This window comes from Symphalangus syndactylus, chromosome 15, assembly GCF_028878055.3.
Source record: "Symphalangus syndactylus isolate Jambi chromosome 15, NHGRI_mSymSyn1-v2.1_pri, whole genome shotgun sequence".
NCBI classification, from domain to species: domain Eukaryota; kingdom Metazoa; phylum Chordata; class Mammalia; order Primates; family Hylobatidae; genus Symphalangus; species Symphalangus syndactylus.
The window spans coordinates 38,705,960-38,731,996 of NC_072437.2; the positions used below are offsets into that span (position 1 = coordinate 38,705,960).

At 31.4% G+C, this 26,037-nt stretch overlaps 1 long non-coding RNA gene across 2 annotated transcripts in view; it reads left to right on the plus strand.

Annotated features, from left to right (window-relative positions):
- Positions 1 to 26,037, plus strand: part of LOC134731313 (uncharacterized) — a 249,071-nt gene that overhangs the window by 53,520 nt on the left and 169,514 nt on the right. The gene's annotated exons all lie outside the window — the stretch shown is intronic.

The window sequence follows — 26,037 nt, forward strand, 5'->3', positions numbered from 1 at the left end:
GAGAAGCTAAGCCAAAAATTTGTCTTCAGGCTTTGCCTACATTACATATAGATTTCGATAAATTCCCCTCTTTTCCAAGTTTATAAATGATCCTGTTTCATTGGCCTGTGAGGTAGTGACCTTTCTTACCTGTAAGGTTGGGAAATATCAGGCTAGTTTTCTCAAAAGGGCTTTGTAAGCATTGGCTCTGTAAAGTCAACTTTAGGTCCTTAAAATGGTCTGATCATATCAGTTTTTATAAATCAGTCTCAAATGTAACATTCAAGTAAAAGTCTTGGTAGTGTAACCAATGTTTTAAATTATGCCCCAGATAAAGAAGAAAGATTCTTATTGGACATAGGCAAATAATTATATTTCCATGAAAATAAGAATACTGAATATTTTCAGATTTTTGAAGGAGTCAGACAGGAAGAAAAAGATGAATGTTTCAAATTTGTTTATAAAAATATAATTTTCTAGATTTTTATCAGTCAGAGATAACGTAAGAGAAAGGAAAAGGGGATTTCTTATGTCCAGAAAATAAATAGTATGAGTTGGCAATACTGTAAACAAACACAAAAACTATTTCAAAATTAAATAAAAAGTATATAATCATCCTTTACCAGTGTACTCTATTACATGTAGTTAAATATGTTCTTGAACTTGGGTTAGGAGTTCTAAAAACCCATTAAGTTTTTTATTAGAGGTTTAGAAATCCTGAATGAATCCACCCATATGATGTCAGTTTTTTAAAGCAATTCCATCAAAAGGCTATACACAAGGGTACCTGAAATACTGTGGGTTTCTTAGAAAGTTTCTCTGTGTTCAATATAAGTAATCTGGCCTTTAGCTTATTGCAAGAGCTTTCAGAAAACATCAGAGCAAAACAACTCTGGATGTCTTCTGTGGATGACAAAAGTGTTAAAATGAACACAAGGTATCTTTCCACTTATTTGTGTCATCTTTCATTTTTTTCATTGATGTTTTGTAGTTTTGGTATACACATTTTGCATCTCCTTGGTCAAATTTATTCCCAAGTATTTTTTCCCTATTATAAATGAGATTATTTTTATAATATCTTTTTTGGATTGTTGATGTTAGAGTAGGGAGAGTTTACTGATTTTTGTATGTTAATTTTGTATCGCACAATTTTACCAAATGTATCAGTTCTAAAAGTTTTTCATGGACTTTGTAGGGTTTTCTACTTAGAAGATCATGTCCTTAACAAAAGGAGACTATTACACTTCTTCTTTTCCTGTTTTGTTGCCTTTTATTATTTTTCTTGCCAAACTACTATGGCTAGCGTTCAACACTATATTGAATAGCAGCATTAAGAGTGGGCATCATTGTCCTGTTTTTGATCTTAAAAGAAAAGCTCTCAATTTTTCACCATTGAGTATAATATTAGCTATTGGTTTTTAACAAATAGGCTTTATTGAATGAAGGTGTGTTCCTTCTATACCTATTTTGTTGTGTTTTTATCATGAAAGGATGTTGAGTCTGTCAATTCAATGCAAATCTGTATCATTCCAAAGACATTTTTCACTGAAATAGAAAAATATAATCCTAGAATTCCTATGGAGCCACAAAAGACCCCATATAGCTAAGGCAATCTTGAGCAGAAAGAAGAAAGCTCATGGCATCACACTACCTGATTTCAAAATACACTACAAAGCTATATTAAGCCAAATAGCATGGTAATGGCATATAAACAGATACATCGACTGATGTAACAGGATAGAAAGCCCAGAAGTAAATCCATACACTTGTGGTTAATTTATTTACCACAAATGTACAAAGAACACAGAATGAGGAAAGGCTAGTCTCTTCAATAAATATGACCACTAGATAGCCACGTGCAGAATAATAAAATTGGATCCTTATCTCATATCATTTATAAAAATTTAACTCAAGATGAATTAAAGACTTCAACATAATACCTGAAACTGTAAAACTACTAGGAAAAAATATAAAAGAAAAGCTCCATGACACAAGTCTAAATAATAATTTCTTGTATAAGACTCCCAAAACACAGAAAAACAAAAACAAAAATAGACAAATGGGATTTCATCAAACAAAAAAGTTATGCACAACAGAAGAAACAATCAACAGAATAAAGAGAAAACCTATAGATTGAGAGAAAAGATTTTTAAGTCATACATCTGAAAAGAGGTTACTATACAAAATATATAAGAAACTCAAGGAATTTAATAACAAGGAAACTATCTGATTTAAAAAAGAAGCAAAAGATCTGAACAGATACTCTTTTAAAAAGAAAACTACAAATGGCCTATAGACATGAAAAAATTATCAAAATCACTAAGTATCAGGGAATGCATATTAAAACCATAAGGAGATATCACCTCACATCTGCTAGGATGACTTATCAAAAACACAAAAGATAATTGTTGGCAGGGATGTAGAGGAAAAGAGACCCTGCACACTCTTGGTGGGAATGTAAATTAGTCCAGGCATTATGGAAAAATCTATGGAGGTTTCTCAAAAAATTGCAATAGAATTAACATCAAATGAGCCCACTTGTGGGGATATATTCAAAATAATTGAAATTGGTATGTTGAAGCGGTGTCTGCACTCCCATGTTTACTTCTGCACTACTCTCAATAGCCAAGATATGGAATCAAACTCTGTTCATTACAGATGAATAGACAAAGGATTTTGATATGTATACAAAATGGAATACTATTAAGCATTAAAAAGGAAGGAAATCCTGTCATTTGTGACCATGTCATTGAACAAGGAAGACAGGTTAAGTGAAATAAATCAGGCACAGAAAGTCAAATACTGCATGATCTCACTTTATATACAAATCTTAAAAAGTCAATCTCATAGGAACAGAGAGGATAATGGTAGATACCAGAGGCTAGGAAAGAAGAAAGAAATGTGCAAAACGAAGATATTAGGCAAAAGGTACAAAGTTTCAGTTAGACAGAAGTTAGTTTCGGTGATCCATCATATAAATATATACCAAAATACACATTTATCTATATCAAAATTTATAGGTATCCTATAAAATTTATAGGATAAACGTATATTATATCTTTATTTTGGTGAAGAATCAACAACAAATTTTCAGGCCATCCTGGAGATAAGCATAGTGCTAAACTATCCAGTGATAAGACAACCCCATCTTAGACAGGAACTAAGAGAAATTTGATAGAAATCAATGAAACATGCAATTGGTTTTGCATTAGTCTGTTTTCACACTGATTTAAAGAGCTACTTGAGACTGGGTAATTTATTAAGTAAAGAGGTTTAATTGACTCACAATTCCACATGGCTGGGGAGGCCTCAAGAAACCTACAATCTGGGCAGAAGGGGAAGCTAACACATCTCTCTTCACAAGGCAGCAGTAGAGAGAAGTGTGTGAAAGAAGCAAAGGGGTAACTCACTTGCTATTATGAGAACAGCATGGGGGAAACTGCCCCCATGTTCCAATCACCTCCCACCAGGTCTCTTCTGCAACACCTAGGGATTACAATTCAAGATGACATTTGAGTGGGGACACAAAGCCTAACCATATCAGGTTTTATTATCAAAATCATAAATTTAAAATCAAGAAGCCATAAATATATATATTTTCAATTTTTCTTGCCTTTTAAATATCGACACATTTTCTTAAACTTTAAAGGGGCAATACTCTAAATTTAAGAGGTGGGTGCTGCAAGTTTGGAAGACAAAAAAGTTAAATGGTTTACCGAATTTTTGTTATTATCAGACCTAATCCACAACCCCAACTCCCAATTCCTTATGTTGTGAAAAACACCTATTTTTATTTTTTCCTCAATTCAGTTCAGCACATTGCAGGAAAGAAAATAATCCATGTGTGTGTGACTTAGCTGTATATGCATGTGTGTGTGTATGTGTGTGTGCGTGTGTGTGTATGAGTGTATATAGTAATGTGGAGTTACACACATACCTGATAGATACATACATATCATATCATATATGTGTGTGTATATATGTATGTATATATATGCTGTCCTACTGCTGTGCAAGTTGAAAAAAAGTTGTAAGTTCTGGCAGGGTGTGGTTGCTCACTTCTGTAATCCCAGAATTTGAGAGGCCGACATGGGTGGATCACAAGGTCAGGAGTTCAAGACCAGCCTGGCCAGGATAGTGAAACCCCGTTTCTACTAAACATACAAAAATTAGCTGGGTGTGGTAGCAGATGCCTGTAATCCCAGCTACTCGGGAGGCTGAGGCAGAGAATTGCTTGAACCCAGGAGGCAGAGTTTTCAGTGAGCCAAGATCTTGCCACTGCACTCCAGCCTGGGCAACAGAGCGAGACTCCATCTCAAAAAAAAAAAAAAGAAGTTGTAAGTTCCAAAGATTTTCTGTTTGTTGTTGTTGTTGTGTTTGTTTTGTTGTTGTTGTTGTTTTGCTTTGAAAGCTGATTGCTCCTATCCTTGACCCATACATAAACTTACTGTAATCCTATTGCAAAGAGTTTTTCATTTATCTTTAAAACAAACCTATTTATGTTGCTGAACACAGTAAAGAGTTTTTTCTCTTTGCCGCATACTTTTAGCTCACTATCTTTGCCCAGTGAGGTTTCAAAACTGTTCTCTCCTCTAGTTTCTGACCTCACTGCTTACCCCTTCATTAGGAACAAATAGGTCCACTCAACACATTCATGAAAGGAGGGGAACAAGGAACTTCGTATTTTACTACTTAGCCTAAAAGTGTATCTTTTCTTCATTACCTTTGAACAATTTTCACTAATTTACTTCTACTGTCTCATATCACAGGGAGATAAAATTTTGATCTACAGTAATCAAGGCATGTTTTCTCAATACAAGTCCTCATTTGTTCATGTATGCAGTTGCTTATATGTAATTTAATTAATCAATAAGAAACTGAAAATAGTGCTGTTCAGCAGTAGAATAAAATACATGATCTTTTAACTAATGTCTTGCTATTTATATTCCTATTTTGTTTTTTCTTTTTAATTGACTTGTATTTATTTTGGTTCTAAAAACCAAACAGAAATTTAAACCTATTTTGTTATAACATAAATATTAATTTTAAAATTCATAATCATGCACTGCTATACATTTCTTGAAAATATTCTTTAAAATAGGTTTATAGATATATTAATTTGTACATACTAACTTATTTGCAGAAATAGAGACATTGTTGTGTCGGTAGGGGTAGAAAAATTGAATGCTTATGGAAAAAATGAAAGCCTTACAACCTTGCTTTCCAAAGTAACAGTATAGAGACTAATTTTGTCATACGTATTTATCAATTTTATGCATAAAAATAAAATATTTCATAACACAATCAGAAAGTGACATTGTCTGCATAAATTTATATGCTATGGTTCAGCTATAAATTGTGATTCAGCTTGAGCATTACAGAAAAACAAATTTCTAATTACATACATTTGCATATTATTACTACAAACTTCCACCCTAGTTAGAATATTACTTTGAACTCCTGAGATGCTTTATAATATGCTGGAATCATATACATATTTATATTTGTAAGAAAATGTGTGTGTATATATATATAGGCACTCATGCATACATAATCATTTCTTTTCTGACTATAAAATATATTTATCACAAAATTAGAAAAAATGTACAAAAAAGTTTACAAATTTAGACAAAAATCATCCACAGCTCTACCACACTTTGAAGTTTGTCTGTAGTTTTGTGGGGTGTGAGAGTGGGTACATGTAAGCATGATTATGACATTGTATCTCCAATGCAAAATATAGTATGGAGTTATATCATGGTTATCTCCCCATATATTAAATATTTTAAATGACATCACATGAATGCCTTCCCCATGTCACAACCTATGAAGTTCTATAATGTGTCTGGTTCATCAGTAATATGTCCCTATAATTTGTAAGAGTTTTTGTTTCACAGAAGTTGCACAATAATGTTGACCCTTGAACAACACAGGTTTAAACTGCACAGATCCATATATACATAGATTTTCTCTTGCTTCTCTCACCGCTGAGACAGCAAAAACATCTCTTCCTCAGCCTACTTAACATGAAGACAATGAGGATGAAGAGGTTTATGATGCTCCACTTCCACTTAATGAATAGTAAATATATTTTATCTTCCTTAGGATTTTCTTAATAACATTTTTTTCTCTAGGTTTCTTGGTTTTTAGAATACAGTATATAATCTATATAACATACAAAATATGTGTCAATCAACTTTGTTACTGGTAAGGCTCCTGGTCAACAGTAGGCTCTTAGTGTACACAGAATTTTGACTATGTATGGGATTTGGCTTCTCTAAGCCCCACATTGTTGAAGGGTCAACTGTATTTGAATAACAAAATAGTAACACTAAAGAAATTTCAAGTATTTTATATCTAGGTATTTCAGAATTTTTCATGATATGAGCCTCTTTATGTACACAAAGCATATGCAAAACAAAAACTACTAAAAAAGTTATGAATTTCTTATTTCTCATTAATTCTTCACCACATCGCTGCTGAAACAACCTTCATAATGTCAATAAATTTGCTTATTGTCAAATCTGGAAAGGACATTTTATGCTTTTTTTAACAAAAATATTCTTTATCACATAATATCATTAATAATCCCAACCATTATTTTAATATCTCCTCGTTTGCTTACAACAACAGCTACACCTGATACCTTAATTCCATTGTTTTGCACTTTTAAATATATGTGTGTGTGGATATATACACACACACACATATATGTATATGTACATATATCTATAAATATATGTTTATGTATACATATATTTATAGATATTTATAAATAAATCATATTTATTATAAATACACACACACACACATATACAGATATCATTTCCTCTTTTGCCCCACACCTGGGAAAGCCCATAAGAAAGCCTATATACTTTTTCCTCTGGTGCTGTCAGGAATTTCAAATCAAGCAGGTCCTGGCTTCAGATCTCATAATATTCAGAATCATTGGCCACTCACAGGCTGGCTTGAATGCCTCTCCAGCTCTCCCCAGAAAGCCTCAATATGTGAGTAATAAATCTCTTCATACCCTATTAATGTGTTTTTGGCATCACTGGTCTCCATAGTTAAACTCATTTAAGTGTATGGCTGAGTGGGGTCCATCTCATCATGACTGATAATCAGAAAACATGTGCATATATTAACTCAAACTATTCTGAGAAGTTCTAGAGAATTTGCTTTGAGGACAATGTAGTCCCTTTTCTTTTTACTGTCCCCCCCGAAGAAAAGTATGACAAAACTTCTGTTGATTTATTTGATACTTTCTTTCACACATCTGCATAACCTGCTCACATTTACATTTTTTGATTTTTTAGTTTTGGACACTAGTAACATTTGACGAGAGATAAGAATATTTTTGTCTTCATTTTCTTTCTTGTCTTTCCAAAAACATTCACCTCTACTATTTTCTCATCATCCAAAGAGTTATATTTCATGTCTTCTTCAAATTCCTATGAACCTTCCTGTAAATATTCATTTGTACATTATAGTTTCCACTATTATGACAACGTAAATGTTTTTTAGAATTGAACTATGTAGTAAACAATGATTGCTTTTATTTTCCATGCAAACTTTTATTTTATCTAATTTATTCTATTATTGGCCTTTTTATTTGCCTACTTTATATGTACTTATCACTAATACAGGCATAATTTACTGCCAACTATCTAATACTATTTCAAAATATTCTTGTGTGCATCAATTATTCAATAATTGAATCGTCTTCAGGAAATACTTTCAATTACAATCCAAATTGCTCTAAGTAGGAGCAGTTGTCATACATATCCTTTGCACAATTGTAACTCTAAGATTTCCTTTTACTCTTGTTCTGAACATCTCCTTAATGTTGATTCTATATTTAACCTCTGATATATATTTTTTAAAAATGAATACTACTTAGCAATAAAGAACAACTAAAACAATTACTGACAAAGACATCAATATGGAAGAATATCAAAAATACCTGCTTTAACAGAGAAAAGCAATGGAAGGAGCATTTCTACAAAACCCTTCAGAGGCGAATTTAGCAAACTTGATTATCAAATATAAATTAGATATGAAACTTAAAGAAAAAAATCAGGAATTGAAGATAATCCAGTGTCTTTTAGGACGATCTATAATGTTCTGTGCTGCTGTTTTCTAGGAAGCAAAGCATCATTTGTAGAATTGGCACTTAGTATTCCCTTAGCTATTATTTACCATTTGGGCATTATTTACTATTTTAGTTTTCAGGTCCATGGCATGTCAAGAAATGAATATCTAAGTCATATTAACATTTCTCTGCTGCTTGTCTTCCTAGAAATTTTGAGATACAGGGTTGTGTCCTCATTATGATGTATGTAAAATCATTTTTAATTAGCAGAAAATAAGACTGAAAATCCTTAAGACTAAACATTTTGTCCAAGATGAAATAACTATGACTTATAGCATTTTCCATAAACACAGAGAATTTAACTTACTTTTTCCAAAATCTCTCACTTGGTAGAGGTAGGGTATTTTATTTTTATCTTCTTATTTTATTTTATAAAGAAAGACTGTTGGAGATTTTCACAATCAGGCAGCTACATTTTTTGCATAAACTAAAAATATGAACAAATAACTAGAGTTTTAAAGTAGAGAAATACTTTATGTAAAATATTTAGTTTGTTATTTCAGAGTTTTAAGTTTTACATGAACTATGATAAGTTGCAAAGTCATGGGGAAAGAAAGAGAGAGTGGTGATTCGAGAGTTATCTTGGAGAGAAAATGGATCAATTTAATGACGAATTAACTAAGAATAGGTAGAGAGAGGTAGCGTGGATTATTCATGATAAATTTATAAACTATAATAGATAGTAAAGCTATTTATTAAGGTATAATTCAGCCCAAAAGACCAGATTTGTAGGAAGCTATGAGTTAGGTTTTGATAAAGTTAATGTTATATGTTAATGAAAATTCAAAAATTTATTTGGAGGAGTAATCAGGAGATTAACATCTATCTGTAAAATATATAACTTAGCTGCCTTAAGATGGTTATTAAATCGGAGAGTGCATAAGAACTTTCTAAGCACTGTCAAAGTGCAATAACAATGGAAATGTCCATTGATTTTAGTGACGTGGAAATTCTCAGTAGTCTAAGTCAGAGATGTTTCAGAATTTTAATGAGCCAGAAACAAAACTGGAAAAGTTTCAAAAGTAAAGTATTGAATAGATAAGTTTGGATTTTAAAGTTATAGCTAGAAAGGGTGAAATATGCCAGAAGCCAGAGCCAGTATATCACTGTGGACCTGGTAAGTAATGATTTTTTGGTTATTATTTTATGATCATTTTACTATTTTTGCATTAGAATTTTTCCTGATTTCTATACCTGTAATAATAATTTTTGAAATAGAATTTCCACCAGTTTTCCTTATTTGAGTAATTCTTCAGTAACCAACCACCACCTTGCTCGTTGGCTGTAAATTCCCACTTGTGCATGCTGACTTCGGAATTGACTCCAGTTCTGGGGTCTCTTGGGTCTCTTTTCCTCTCTTGCTATAGTCAAGAATAAAATACGTTTTTACTGCTTTAACTATCGTCCAGCTCTGGTTAGTGTGTCACTGAAGCAAAGATCACTTAGCAAGGGTCAAATAACTGACTTGTATCTTCTTTTACTTATGCTCTTTCTTCTGTGATGAAATTTAGCATTTGTTCAGCGAGAAGAAATTGTGGATTCTTCTATTTTTCTCTCAAACTTAGTTTTTCAGAGTAACACACAAACATGATTACAATAGTAATTTCCCTTTGATTTTGTATGTTGTAAAGGACAATGTTCGCCTTCTTGGGAATTAAGTTCTTGGTAGGGATTGTGATCTATTTCGTTAGAGGGGAAAAATGAGTAATGTATCTTCCTAAACATTAATTTAACAACCTACTTTTAGCTTTGGATAAGAAATTGGGAGAACTTTCAAAGGGAAACATTTTCAAGTTGATTTAAATAGCTGTGACATACCAGTCTACTGCTCATTTTTCTTCCCAAATAGCTCAGTTTATGACTCAGCACCTCAAAATAATCTGCTTAATTAAATCAATGTTCACATACTGTATATATCTGAAGTGCATATGGAAAGAAGTAGAAGCAATATGCTTCAAATGAAGTATTTAAATAAAGCTTTATGCTAAAACTGACATGTTAGGTCTTTAAATATATCTTTCTTACATTGCTTTTAATTTTTTAAAAGCCTCAGTTAACCCAAAGATTAGCATGTTTTATTGTTAGAGGAATACTTCTGCATTATTTTTGTAATTATTTTGCAGTTTATCCTACTTGAGGTACACACTATCACAGGAAGTACAGATTCTTCTGTCTATTTTATACATCAAAGTTAAATGATGCAGATCCTGATTTTTTTAATATGATTAGAGATGTTTGACTCTATGATACCTCCATATGGTCAGTTTAATCAGCTATGTAGTTCTCAGACATGCTAGATACCTATTTCCTAAGTTAGACGGTCATATTTTGTTACTTGATTATTAAATTAATAAGATACATAGAGGACTTAAACGTATGGCCCATCAAGAAGATGGAATACAATCCTCAAAAAAAAAAAAAGGAAAATAGGAATAAATGCATATGGGATGAAACAAAAAATCCATGTCTCTCAAAACTATTTACTTAAAACATGTAATTAAATATTAAATCATTCTGATGTAGATTGCTGTTATGTAAATATCTCACCTCTTTCCCCCATATTGAAAACTCCAAATGTTAGAGATATATTCCACTCTTTGAAAATGCTAATTTTAACTCCTAGGAATGTTTAAGTATTTGGTGTTTGTTATATACTTTCTAAATCAATTTAACTTTCTGAAACTGTGTCTTTGACATAATTTGGGAATATTATTTCGTGTACAAAGTACTCTAATGCATTTAATTTTTAAGAAACTAAGTTTCAATTGTAAAATTAAAAAGTTGAGTAAAAGTTGTGAACATATGATTTTAAAAGTAAAAAGAGTTTATTTTAGAAACATGAGCAAGTTCCAAGTGGTATAATGTTGTAGCTTAATAAAAATAATGCATTTTATGATACTTCTTACCTCAAAAGTTTTTATATGCTACATGAACTTTGTTGTGTTATAAAGAGGAGGGATTAGATAATCAAATAAAATATAAGGAAAATCAAAAGTTCATTTTGACATACTCAACCAAGAAATGAACATTGAGAAACTTTGTTTAGTTTGGCTAATAGAGACTTATTTAATCATGAACTAAAAAAACGTTTTTTCTTCAGATTATAATAACTTCATGTAATTGCTGCTGTGAAACCCAATAAGATAACTTATTTTTTATATTGTGCCTACCTGTTGCATGATGAACAGTGCAGGATAGCTCTTATCAGCATTATGATTAATAAATTATTTTTTCCAGTCTCATCTCCTGTTGTCTTTTCAATGTCAGGAAGCAAAAGTAGCTAAGTGCAGTTCAACAATCACATGTCTTTCACTCTGTTTACACTGTTTGCTTTCTCTGGAATATAATTCTCTCTACCTCTCCAGACACTTCGTTTCTGACTTTTGGAACTACTACATCTTGCATAAAACCTAATATTAGTATAAGAAGATTTTTAAAAAGTGGATTTTGGTTGAATATATTTGTTCTAAAATAACACAAGTAAGAAATTTAAATATCATCTCTGACATTCACTACCTATTAGCTTGGGCGAGTGCCTTAAACTCTTTAGCCCTTTGCACCCTCATTCACAAAATGGTCTAATAAAATCAACTTTAAAGATTTATTTTATGGGCTCCAGACTCCACTAACCATTTGTGTTCTCAACGTCTCCATTTGTCCCTTGGTTGCCCCAGAACTACCAAAATTAAATAATTCCACTGATATACATACCATGCTTCTTTGTGTTTTTTATTAACTCTTTCACAGAAAATATTAATATAAGTAAAAATGTTAAGGTGATGGCATAGTTTATATAAGAAAACATAAATATAATTTAGATTTGCCATAATAGTTAATAAATTTTAGTGTAGCTATTGAATAGCATATTATTATGGGCTTTAAGATAAGTTTATGTTGCACATCTCTGTATTTAATAAGTTTCAAAATAATACGTATATTTATTTATTTTGCCATTTCAAATGTGTCTATGTAGAACCTTTAAATCCAGGTAATCTTCTTTGTTTGTTCTTCCAAAGAGAAGATTCAAACAATAACAAACAAACAAGAAAGAAAACAAGCAAACAGAAGTCAGAAAGTCAAAAAGCCAAAAGGATGCTGCTTGCACACCAGCTAATCAAAATGAACACCGTTTAAGACTGTGTGTGCCAAAATGATGCATATGGGTGATCACTTGCTGTATTACAGATGCAGTTATCAAATGTTTATATAAAATAGTAAATCTAATTCAGTTTACACATTTATTATTTAGTTAATGTAATAATAAATTATGTTTTAAAGAAATGTACACAATCAATATATAACATTTTCCATTTCATTTTTTATTGAAAAAATGCATTCAAACTTAATACCTTCTTCAGGCTATGGATCATAATAAACAGTGATATTCTGGAATCATATAATACAGCTATCCTGCAATTCACCTTCACTTTTGCTCAGTTTACTTGAGATATAGGAGTTTTTAAAAATGTATGTAATATTTTAATGAACATTTTAGTTGAAGCCATAGATAATGCTTTACTTAACATTAAAATAGTTATGTTTCTTTTCCTCCTATAGCTATACATTGCCAATATTAACAAAGTATCTGTTTAGCAAATTGCTTTCTAAGCTAATTATGAAAGACTTGTTTATGAGCTGTCCAACAAAGGCCATTACGCCAAACAATATATTATTTATGTCAAATAATACTATACAAGCCAAAAAATATTTTTAGTAAAAAAATTGAGAGACCATTTAATAAAATAAAATATCATTAAGGAATACAAATATTAAATGGTTCTCTCTTTTCTGTATTAACATTTTAGAGAAAAAGCTTTCTTACTGCTAGCCATCCGTAGAATATGTAGGTATAATATTCAAAGAGGAACATACGTATAAAAGAAGCTAGATTAAAATAGGCAGTATATCATAGTGAGAAAAGAGTGGGATTTTAGAATCAAATTAACTGGATTCAAAATCTACTCCAATTGTGTGGCCTATGAAAGTTATTTAAGCTTTATGTGCTTCTTTGTCCTTTTATGTAAAATGAATATAATAAATTTTTCTGTGCTGTAGAATGACTGTGAGGATGGTATGACCTAAATTAACACATTTAAAGCACATGGAAAAGAACAAATAAGTATGCAATCCACATTTCCTGTGATTGTGCTATTCTGGTTCTGATTCTCCTTTGAGCTTCTTTAATGAAGTTCAAAAGGAGCACATTGACTTTTTAAAGAAAGCACATTATTTTAGAAGATATTGAAAAACTTCTAATGGCTCAAAGACAATATAGGAGTAAAGAGATGCTGGATGTTTGGAAAGAGACCCAGAACAGAGGTTTGTGTTAACCAGATGCTTTAATGTGTACTTATTGTCTAAACGGTAAATGTTTCCACTTGAATATTATTTCACAAACTTTCACAATATACATACACATAAGTATATATAATGTATTTGTATTTCAAAATTTTAGAGTTGATTTTCAAAACATGGCTATTATAGCTAGAGAAAGAATTCTATCTATGTAATAGTGTATTGAGTTGGTCACTTACTCTTATTCTAACAAAGGCTCAAAAATGGCAGGAGATAACATGTTTTATGCATTCCAAAGAAGCCTGCCAGTAAGCCACCAAAAATTAAAGTTACATACATTCTTCAAGAGTAAAACAGGAAGAAAATGGAACCTGCATTACTCTCCTCAAACCACCTGTTCCACTGCTACCATAACCACGAGGTGTTTAGATAATACTAAGATTGGCAAAGGTACATAAGTGTTGTGTGTGATCTTGAAGTAAATTCAGTGTTTGTGGTCTCTTGAGACTTAATTATTTCTTCTTGGCAGAATGAAAGTTGTATCAGTTAGCTAATGCTGCCAAATAATCCACTTAAACTTTAATGGCTTAAAACAACAACATGCTTAACTTACAATTGTATAATTTGGCAATTTAAGTTGGTTCAGCTTAAAGGTTGCCCTGCTCTCATCTGGTCTTCTGTAGCACCTGTGATCAGATATGGGTCAAGCACTTGACTTTCCTGATCTTGGATGGATTCTCATACATGTTAGACACTTCAAATGGGACAATTGGAATGCCTCAATCCTGGTCCATGTGGTTTCTCATCCTCCAGGAGATTAATCCAAGTTGATTGACATGGCAGGGGGAAGGATTCTGAAAAAAAAAGTGGTAGTGTGGAATGCTGAAAGTCTAATCTTAGAACTGACATGCTTTGGTCTCATTGCATTTTATACTTAAAGCAACTCTCAAGGCAAACCCAATTTAAAGTGTAGGCAAATCACCTCCTGATGAACAGCACTTCAAGTTAATATTGCAGAAAGTACAGATAGGAAAGCAAAACAAAATACAATCACTTTGCAAACAATCCACCACTAATGGTTTTGATTTTTCCTTCCCAAAATATTTTTTAATATTTAAAAAACTATTTATTGGAATTGACAAGTAGAATTTGTATATATTTGTGAAGTAGCACATGGGGTTTTGATATATCTATACATTGTAAAATGGCAACTTCAAGCTAATTAATATGTGGATTACTTAATATACTTATCATTTTTCATGAGAACACAAAATCTATTCTCTTAGCCATTTTCAAATATTCAATACATTGTTATACATTGTTATAACTGTTGTCACTATAATGTACAATAGATCTCTTGCACTTATTCCTCTTATGTAACTGAAATTTTGTATTTCTGACCAACATCTCCTCAATCCTCCCAACCTCAGCCTCTGGTAACCACCATTTTACTCTTCATTTCTATGAGCTCAGCTATTTACATACCACATATATGAGATCAAGCAATATTTAATGTCTTTCTGCACCTAGCTAATTTTACTTAACGTAATGTTCTCCAGGTTCATTTATGTAGTTTCAAATGACAAGATTTCCTTTTTTTTTAAAGCTGAACAATATTCATTGTGTACATATACCACATTTTCTTTATCCACTTATTCATTGGTGAACCAACACTTAGGTTGATTCCATATCTTGGCTATTGTGAATAGTGCTACAATGAACATGAAAGTAAAAGTATCTCTTCAAGATAAAAAAAAAACAAAAAAAAAAAAACACTTTCTTTTTATAGTTAGAGGTGGTTGCTTCCAAGGAAAACACTTCTAAAGTTTGTGGCATTTTAAGGGATGGAGACGGGTTTTCTTCCAATGAGGAATTATTTTTGAGAACATAAGCTAATTTTCATGTGTTTATGGAAAATATATTTTATTTGAAGAGTAATACGAAATATAGAAACAGGTTTGCCATGGAGCAAACTGCAAATAAATTGAAGGAGGTGCCAAAAATATTTGGATTTCCTGTGGTCCAAGTGAGTATTGCAGTGGCTAAGCAGGAGCAGTATTGCAGTTTTCTTACAATAAAATGGTGTTTGCTAAAATAAATTCCTGATTAAATTTAAATGAAAATAAAGCTTCTGGGTTATTGTTTTTTCAATATCATCTAAGTGAAGCTCAACTAAATTATTGATATTGCCTTAAATTTTGTGCTTTCTAAAATTGTGTGTTATTTATTTCACCATTATTAGTAACATATACAATAATAAAAACATAAAAGGAAAAGGTTGAATATGAATGTAAAATTTTCGCTAATACCAAAACTCAACTAAATTACTATTATGGTTAGTAATGTTTTAACCAACCTCAATTGCTTATATTTAAAAAAGGAATGAAAGAGTCCGCATTATAGTTGGGTAAGTTGCAAATTTTAGTTTTGCAATTCTTGACTCATGGGTGATGATAGTTATAGATGAAAAATTATCATCTAATTGCTCTTATCAATATATTTGTGCTAACGAGGGAGAGAAAAAACACATAGATGATTAAAGTATACTAGAAAAATTAAAAAATAGTAGAAATATAATAAAAATCAAGAATTCTGAATTCTCACTTTACATTTTATAAAATGAAGTAATTTGAAGAGGCAGCATTTGAACTGGATTACTAGGTGCTCTCAATGGTATGGGAGAACACTCATAGATAAGACATCAGTCTATTTAAAAGGTTGATTAGAATGAAAAGTTCCCTGTTGTGGTGGAAGTAGATTATGGAGGTATGTAAATGAAAGTAAGACTGGGAAAAAGTAAGGTGTTAGTGAAGTCATAAAACAGATTTAATGTTATACTAATTTGTGCTTCATTCTGTATGAAATAGGAAACCATTTAACGTTTTAGAGAAAAGAAATTATATAATCTAAATAGATTTAAGACCAATAATTTGATACAATGTGAAAATATATTGAATGAAGAAAGCCTGATAATAACCAAGTCCCTGTTTTCATCACTGCTGAATATTTTATAATTAGATAATCCTATGAATGTTTACAGGCCTCATGTACATGTATTTTCACATCATTTTCTCAAGATAATCTACTGTTTTTGAAATATTTTATTCTCCGTGTTTATGATACTCTATAGTCATTATTTATTTTGCCTTCATAACACTTAATCCTCAAATACCTGCATGATCAACTCTACTTCCCACTACGTATTACACTGAATATTACTTTGAGTTTTATTTTTTTTTGGTCTCCTGCCTCAAACTATAGCTGTAGTTTTTCTCATATAATTTCAAAGTGTCTAATACCATTTGTCTGAAGATATCTCACAGATACATATCTCTAGCAACGGTCTCTCTAGAGCATTTAAATCTAGATATACCACCTTGTATCTCAAACTCATCACTCAATAAACTTATTAAAGTCATTATTTATCAGAAAAGAAAATACGTTGTTTATGCATTCCCAATTTTATTAAAAAACTGAAATTGGGCTTTCATTCTAAACTTAGACCATTCAATCACTCTATACATTAAAATCTGCACGACAAAATATTTCTGTATCTTTCTATATTTTTCTATTACCATTTTTATTGCCTTAGTTTAGTTTTTTTCTCATCTCCTAGTAGATTCTTATAATAGCATTATAAATAGGTAGCTACTCCCTTTTTATTATTTTCCCCAATTAATTCCTCCAAAAATACATAATGATCACGAAAAAGAGGATAATGCCATTCTCTATAGGAAATTTATTTAATAACTTCCCATATTTTAAGGAAAAAGTTCAAATTCCATAATGTAGCATGTAAGACCCCTTGATCACGTCCCTCTTAGCTGCATGTGTCTTTGAACATCTATGTATTGAAGTATTTTCAGCTCCACAAAAAATGCTAGGCTTCTGTGTTGCTCAGTAACTTTGTATATAGTATTTTTTCTCTTTCTTTTATTCTAAAAATGGCTTTCTCCTGTTTTTTAAAAAGACAAACCCATCTTTAATTTATTTTATTTCCTCTATAAAGTGTCATCTGTCTCAGTCAGCATTTATTATTTGTTCTAGTGAGGCAGTCTCAGTTCCTCATGCGTACTTCCAGTCTTATTATGTATTTCTGCTGACCATGACACATTACTATATAGTTGTCTGTCTAGTCATCTACCACTGGAAAATAAGATTATGCTTTATAAGAACTTGTTCCATTATCTTTGAATGCACAAATTGTAATTATCCATATTTTTTCATATCTTAACATATCATTTATTTATATATTCTATTTCTTGTTTATTATCTCTTTTTACCAGGAAAACCACATCAGATCACGGATCTTTGTGTATTTTGTTCATTGGTGCTTAAGACAGTGACTGGCACATAATGGGCATTCAAATTCTTTTAAATGGATGTATTAAAACAAGAAGAAATATTGCAGTTTCTGGTTTGTCTAGAAATTGCCTTTATATTAACAAATGGAGCACACAATTCTTGAGGAATGACAAAAATCCATTGCCAGTGAATATATATTTTCTCTTAGGAAAATGCATATTGATCCTATGGACTGAATATTTGTGTTCCCTCAAAATGTATGTGTTGCTGCCACAATCCCCAATGTGATAGTATTTAGAGATAAAAACTCTGGGAGGTAATTAGGGTTAGCTGAGGCCATAAGTGTGGGATCCTCATGATGAGATTAGTGCCATTATATGAAGAGACACGAGAGAGTTTGTTCTTTCTCTTTCTGCACATACATACTGATGAAAAGATCCTGCGAAGATATACTGAAAAGACAGGTATCTGCACACGAGCAAGACAGCCTTCCTAAGAAACCAAATTGACTGGCACCTTGATTTTGAACTTCCCATCTCCAGAACTTTTTTAAAAAAAGTGTTTATGTTGTTTAAGCCTCCCAATGTAGAGTATATTGTTACGACAGCGTTAGCTAACACAATCGACGTGCAGGCATCTGTAAATCCACCTGGGCCACAACACTGAGTTTATGTTTTTTTTTTTTTTTGCTGAGCATCTTTTGCATTTTTTTAGCTTGATAGATGATATCAGCATCTACCCAGTTTTTCAGAAAATAAAAATGTTAAAAATTCTTAGAAGTTACTTTCCTTTGGTCTCAGCGAGTAAGACAAAAGTTTAGCCATACACATGGTATTCTATAAAAAGGATGTTGTATGTCTCTCTGTGTGTTTGTGTATGTGTGTGTGTGTGTGTGTGTGTGGTTAGATAGCATAATTAAAAAAAATCTAGTGCTCACTCACAAATGAATGGAGTACGGTTTTATATTTAGTTCCAGCTTCTAGTTGTTCGAAGGAAGAAAGAGTCACCACCCATTCCTTTTTAGGATTATAACCTCAGACCCTAACTCCTACATTCAGTTCCTATTCACTGATGGTTCATACAGATTTAGTGTATCTTGCCAATCAGTTTTAATGTCTGGAATGTGGAAATGTTTCTTGTCTATTTTTAGAATAAATTCATGTGTTACATTTGATTTGGTATTTCTTTGGGTGTAAAATGAGAAAATATCCTTTCTTTGTTAGCTCAGGCTATCAGACTAAACAGAAGTACAGAGTTAGTTTTTTTCTTGGTTAAATTATGGCAATTATTTCTTAAATAATTTCTATGTATGACTCCTACTTATTTGATCAATTGTCACTTATAAAGTGGATAGTCAATCCACCTTGCATGCTGAACATGCATGCAAGCATGTTCGTTTGGATGCAAACATCTTTCTACTGTAAATATTTCCCTTTAAAAGTGAGAGGTTAAAAACAAATATGCTGAAGTTAGGCAACCGTCAAAGGGACTGATTTATTTAATATCTTAGTTTGTTCACAGCTAAAATGATAATAATAAAGGCTATCAATAATTTCATAACTTTTTGTCAATATTAAGTGAGATAATTGTTGTCTATAATATGCTTAATACAGTTTCTAGATCTTAGTAAATTGTTAAAAATGTTGGCAAATATTATTATTTTTATAAGCTATCAATATTCTTAACAGAAATATCAGACTCAATCAAGTATAAACAAATTCATCCTCCACCAATACACTCCTGATGAAAACAGATTGCAGAGTTTTAAGTAGAGATTTGATGTGATTATGTTTGTATTTTAGATGCAAGGGAACTGTTAAATAACAGCAGGAGAAGCAGAAAAAATACATATAATATGGTGAACTTTTGTTAAGTAATTAACTTGTCATTGATAGGTATTTTATGGGTTTTATCTCATTATTGTGTATTAATCTTATTAAGTTGAGACACAATTTTAAGCCATAGGTCCTGTTATATAATTAATACCCCTTATAACAATGATGACATTGTGGTTAGAGATATTAAAACAATACCCCTAGGGTGTTGTGTTCAGAAATACCAGATACAGAACTCAGATAGCAACTGTGTAAAAACAAAGTCCAAGTTCAGCATAATAATTCTGAATCCTCAAAATACAGTACAATATAATATAAATAAAATTAATTAAATATATTTAAATCACATATTACAATTTATTTTTAATCTTATTTTTAATTAAATGACAGCCTATCTAGTCAAAACAGCAGCATCTGCATTATTTTATTTCACTATATCATTGCTTGTATCACAATAGTTAAAGGAACCTATTGTAATAGAAGGAGACTAGTAAAATGAATCAAACTCAACAAGACAAGTTATGGGTTGATGTTTAACACTCTCTTAATTGTTGACATAGTTAAGTGAACAGTACCATTAAAGTCACTATTTTGTGACTTGTGAGGTAAGAGGCAAAAATAAAATACTCTTTTCCTAATTAAATGACTATGAAGTGCCCATTTATTCTTTATTGGGGCAATTTAATACAAAGAAGCAGCCAACATTCGTTTTAAGCAAATGTGTTTCATTCTTTTTTAAATTTTGTCTTATAACCCTCAGATGTGAGTAATTATTAGAATTAAGGTACTAAGAGTGCTATTGTAAAATTAGCTTACAAAACTTACTTGCAAAGGGAGATATTTTTAAGGGGATCTCGACCCAAATACTGTATTCTTTTTGATTGTGGACTTACTTATCTGTTGAATATAAAGTGTAGAAAATTGTTGTGAAAAGAAAGTATAGCAGATTCTCAATAGCCTGGCTTAGGACGTAGATTGAAGACTATCTTATTATTATTTATATTACCCAAACTACTTCTTATTTTCAAGGGTCTTTAATATCATCATAGTTTTTTTAGCAGGCATTGAAAAGAAATTAGTGCTTTTCTTTTGCAAATAAGTTAGCAAAAATAATTTATTAAATTCAAAAAAATAAAGGTAGTACTTTAGAAAACAGACATTTTAGAAATAGTTGCCTCAATTTGGTAAAATCAGAACTAACATAGTAGTCTTGTTATTCAAAAGGCACCTTTGCATGATATCTTCATTGTTATTTATTGGTTGTGCATGCCTGTCCCCACCACAAATTCTCATTACCCCACCCCTTTGTATCAACAAAAAAATTATTGTTTTTTGAATAAAGATCTCAAAGCTGAGCAAAGAACAGCTCTTAGTTAAGAATTTCTCCTAAAATTGAACCTATCAGAGGCCTATTATCTCCTGTGGGCCTAGTTAAACTCTATGATACCAAAACCCTTTTCCCTCTCATACCTCTTTTATGAAACAATAAACTAATAATAAATAGTCTTAAAGACTTATATACATTAATCTAAAATTCAATCCATTTCCATTTCTAAAAAGAATGAATAAATAATGTGAACAGGCATTTAACTGAAGAAAGAAATAATCTAAACATGTAAAATGACTGTGAAAATTATTACTATTTTATATAAGCAAATAATGAGTAAAAACTACAATTTTTAGTTAACTCAACTGGTCAAAAACGAAAGAGACTGACAGTAAAATATCTTTGACTTAGGGTGGATGAATCAGGATCTTCAGAACATTTTTAATGTACAAATTAATACAACACTTTTAGAAAACAATTTGGCAATTTTAATTTTGGGTATTTAACCAAGAGACATAGGTCATACGAGCCATGCAAAATTTACACCAAAAATGTACCCAGTGGCAGTCATTTGAAAAACAAAATCCAGGTATAACTCAGATATCTGCTATTGAATGGAAAATACAGCATAATACATTTTCCAGCAATGAATTATGATTACTCATGTGAAATATTATTGCTGGAAGTTTGTTAGACATTCAGTGCCCAATGTTTTATGGGGGTTTGTCACATAATTATCCTCTGCCCAGCATGTGCCAACATTCTAGACCCTCATAGGAAAAGCTGGTGTTTGGCATAAACTATACTATTTGCACACAAAGTTTTGGCATGGTGAGCCTTTCTTATGGAATATTCATAGAATTAAATATACAGAGTACAAATGAGTGAATGTTACAACTCACCAATAAAAATGAAAATAATTCAGAATAATATTAGCAAATTGGCAGAATAGGAAGCTCGGAGAAATAGTGACCTAAAACTTTTCAAATATGAAGAAGGTAATGGACATCAAAATTTAAGATAGCAAAAATTTTCTAATTAGTATGAACCCAAAATGAGCTGAGACATGTTATAATTAAAGTGTTAACAGTCAAAGAAAAGAGAATATCTTGAAAGTAGCAAGTGGAAAATGACTCACTATGTAAAAGTGGGTTCCCATGAAATTAACAGTGAATTTCTCAGCAGAAACATTATAGGCAATAAGAAAATGAAACAGTATGGTATGCTGTAAGAAAAAAAAAATTGTCAACCAAGAATACTACATTCAGTGAAATTATTTTTCAAATGTAAAGGCGAAATAAAGACATTCCCAGATTGACAAAACCTAAGGGAGTTCATCCCCACTCAACCTGCAGTATAAGAACTGCTAAAGGAAATGCTTCAAGAAAAAATGAAATGACTTTAGACAATATAAAAGCATACAAAAAATAAAGTTTCTGGTAAAAGTAGACATATAGACAAAGATTGGTTCCTGTAATATTGTAATGATTGTATATACATCACATTTAATTACTGTGTGAGATTTAAAAGATAAAAGCATACATATAAATATAAAACTTACTGGATACACAATTTTTAAGGATGTAATTTGAGGCATCAATAACATAATTACATTTGGAGGAGATGTAAAAGTAGAGTTTGTATACACGATGGAAGTTAAATTGTTATCACCTTAAAATAGGTTATTGTAACTTTAAGATATTTCATATAACCTGCATTATAATCACAAAGAAAATAATTATAGAAAAAACAGTAAGAAAGAAAATAGAGCATATCAGTAAAAAAAAATCAACACAACACAAAGAAATTCAGCAAGAGAGAAAAAGAAATAGAAAATAACTATAGTGCATACAGAAAACAAAAGACAAAGTGGAAATAGTAAGTAATTCTCCCTCAGTGATTATGTGAGACACAGACTATTTGAATTAGATATAAAAACAGGATAAAACTGTGTAGTGTATAGAAGGGATTAATTTAGGTATACAGGCACACATAAGCTGAAAGTAAAAAACAATAAAAAATTTTCCATGCAAAAGTTAACCAAAATGAACAGCAGTGATCATTTATATCAGACAAAATCAACTTTAGGATAATAATTGCCATGACAAAGAAAGATATTTTATAATGATAAAAAGGTCATTTCACCTGAAAGATATAACAGCTAACTTCAGCACATTTAATATGTGAAGGAAACATTGACAGAATTAAAGAAATAAATACATAACACAATAATAGTAGGATATTTCAATATTCCACTTTCAATAATGCATAGACCAACCAGACATAGGTCAATAAGGAAAAGAGGGCTTGAACAACCCTAAAGGCCATTAGGACTGACAGATATACACAAAACGCTCAACTGAACAGCAGCAAAATAAACATTCTTTTAAAGTACACATGAACATTATGCAGAATAGATCACATATTAAGCCACAAAACAAGTCTTAACAAATTTAAGAATATTGAAATTATATTAAGTATCTTTTCTAACTGCAGTGGAATAGAACTAGAAATCAATAACAAATGGAAACAATTTAAAAATTCCAAATATGTAGAAATTAGTAAGCTTCTGAAAAACTGTTGGGTTAAAGAAGAAAACTAAAAATATTAGAAAATATTTTAGAAAAATGAAAATGGAAAGGAAACATATCAAACTTATAAGATGTAGCAGAAACAGTACTACAAGACAAGTTTATAGCAGTAAATGCCTACATTAAAGAGTGGAAATATCACCAATAAATGTCCTGACTTTACACCTCAAACAACTGTAATAAGAACAAACTAACCCAAAGTTAGTAGAAGAAAGAAATAGAGATTAGAACAGAAATAAACCAAACAGAGAGTAGAAAAACAATAGAAAAAAATGAAGAAACCTTAAGATCAACAAATTAGACAAACTTAGGAAGTCTAAGGCAGAAAGAGAAGAAGCAAATAGAAATCAGAAATAAAAGAGGAGAGATAACAACTGATGTTACGGAAATAAAAGAGATAAGAAACTAATATACATAATTATATGTCAAAAAATTGGATAATCTAAAAGAAATGAATAAATTCTGAGAAACATACAACCTACAAAGATTGTATCATGAAGAAACAGAAAACCTTAACACATCTCTAACTAGTGGGAGATTGAGTCAGTAATTAAAAATCCCACCACAGAAAAATATCCCAAAACCAAGTCTCCATTGGATAATTCTACGAACCATTTAAAGAGCTGGGCAAAGTAGCTCACACCTGTAATCCCAGCACTTCGGGAGGCCAACTGGACAGGATGCCTTGAAGACAGTGGCTTGGCAACATAGTGAGGCCCTCATCTTTACAAAATATAAATATATATATATATATATATATATATATATATGCTTACAATAAGTATTTTTAAAAAATTTAAAGAAGAATTGATGCCAATCCTAATCAAATTCTTCCAAAAAATTTAAGAGGAAGGATCTTTCAAACTGATTTTATGATGCCAGGATTCCCCTGATACCAGTCAGACAAACGTACTATAAGAAAAGAAAAAGATGACCAATGCCCTTGGTGAATATTGATGCAAATAATCCGCAATAAAATACTAGCAAAAGGCCGGGTGCGGTGGCTCACGCCTGTAATTCCAGAACTTTGGGAGGCTAAGGTGGGTGGATCACCTGAGGTCAAGAGTTGGAAACCAGCCTGGCCAATATGGTGAAACCCCATCTTTACTAGAAGTACAAAATTAGCTGGGTGTGGTGGTGAATGTCTGTAATCCTAGCCACTCGGGAGGCTGAGGCAGGAGAATCACCTGAACCAGGGAGGTGGAGGTTTCAGTGAGCTGGGATCCCACCACTGCACTCTAGCCTGCGCAATGAGAGTGAATCCCCGTCTCCAAAAAAAAAAAAAAAAAAAATACCAGCAAAGCAAATTTAACAACACATTAAATATATTTTACACTATGAACCAACAGGATTTTTTTTCTAGAAAAAAATCATTATTTAATTTGTGAAAATCAATCCATGTAACAAGTCACAGTAATAGTAAATTACTGAAGGGCAAAAATCACATGATTATTTAACTAATGCATAAAAAGTGTTTGTCAAAAGTCAGCAACTCTTTATGATGAAAACACTTAAAGAAAACCGAAGAAATTTGCTGCAATATAATAAAAGTCCCATATGTAAAGCCTACAGCCCAGAACTAATAATTTTTCCCTGAGTAATTACCATTTGAAAAGATTACCTTATGTCTTTCAACAAGCAATCTTTACATTAAGATTCTTATACAAAGCAACGTATTGCCTTAAATGGTATCTCTATAAATGTACATAAAGCAAGTAATTATAATTTTGACATCTAACCATGATATATAAATCTGTATCTCATTCTTCGACTAATTTTAATATAGAACAATTTATATATTGGTTGGAAGTTTGAAAGACTTTTTTTTTTTTTTTAGACGAAGTCTCCCTGTATCCCCCAGGCTGGTGTGCATTGGCGAGATCTCGGCTCCTTGCAACCTCCGCCTCCCAAGTTCAAACAGTTCTCTGCCCCAGTCTCCTGAGTAGCTGGGATTACAGGTGCCTGCCACCACGACTGGCTAATTTTTGTATTTTTAGTAGAGATGGGCTTTCACCATCTTGGCAGGGCTGGTCTTGAACTCCTGACCTTGTGATTCACCCACCCATCTCAGCCTCCCAAAGTGCTGAGATTACAGGAGGGAGCCACCTCCTCCGGCCAAAGACCTCTTTTGTAATTAAAATGCTAACAACAAAGCCTAGAAATTTAAACTTTTTTATTCGGAAGATAAAACAGATCTTAAGCTTTCTTTGACACTTGGGTTTTTAATGTATTTATTTGGGATCAATACTAGAAAGTCAAGTACAGAAGCTCTATATGACATTATCCTATGGATGATATGGAATGACCATCAAGGAATTTATGTACATCTTAATAGGAAAATATGTATTTTTAAAAATGTTTTTGTGGAAAGGTTTTTTTTTAAAAAAAGTCTAAAACGGTATTTTTGCAATAATATTGCGCCGATTTTACTATGATTTATCAAGTAGTGTACATTTTCTTTACACTAAATATTAAATAAGATATTTTCTTTAATATCTTCACTTTATAATAATTGGTGTAGCTACACTTGGTAAGAAAAAATAAAATGTGTTA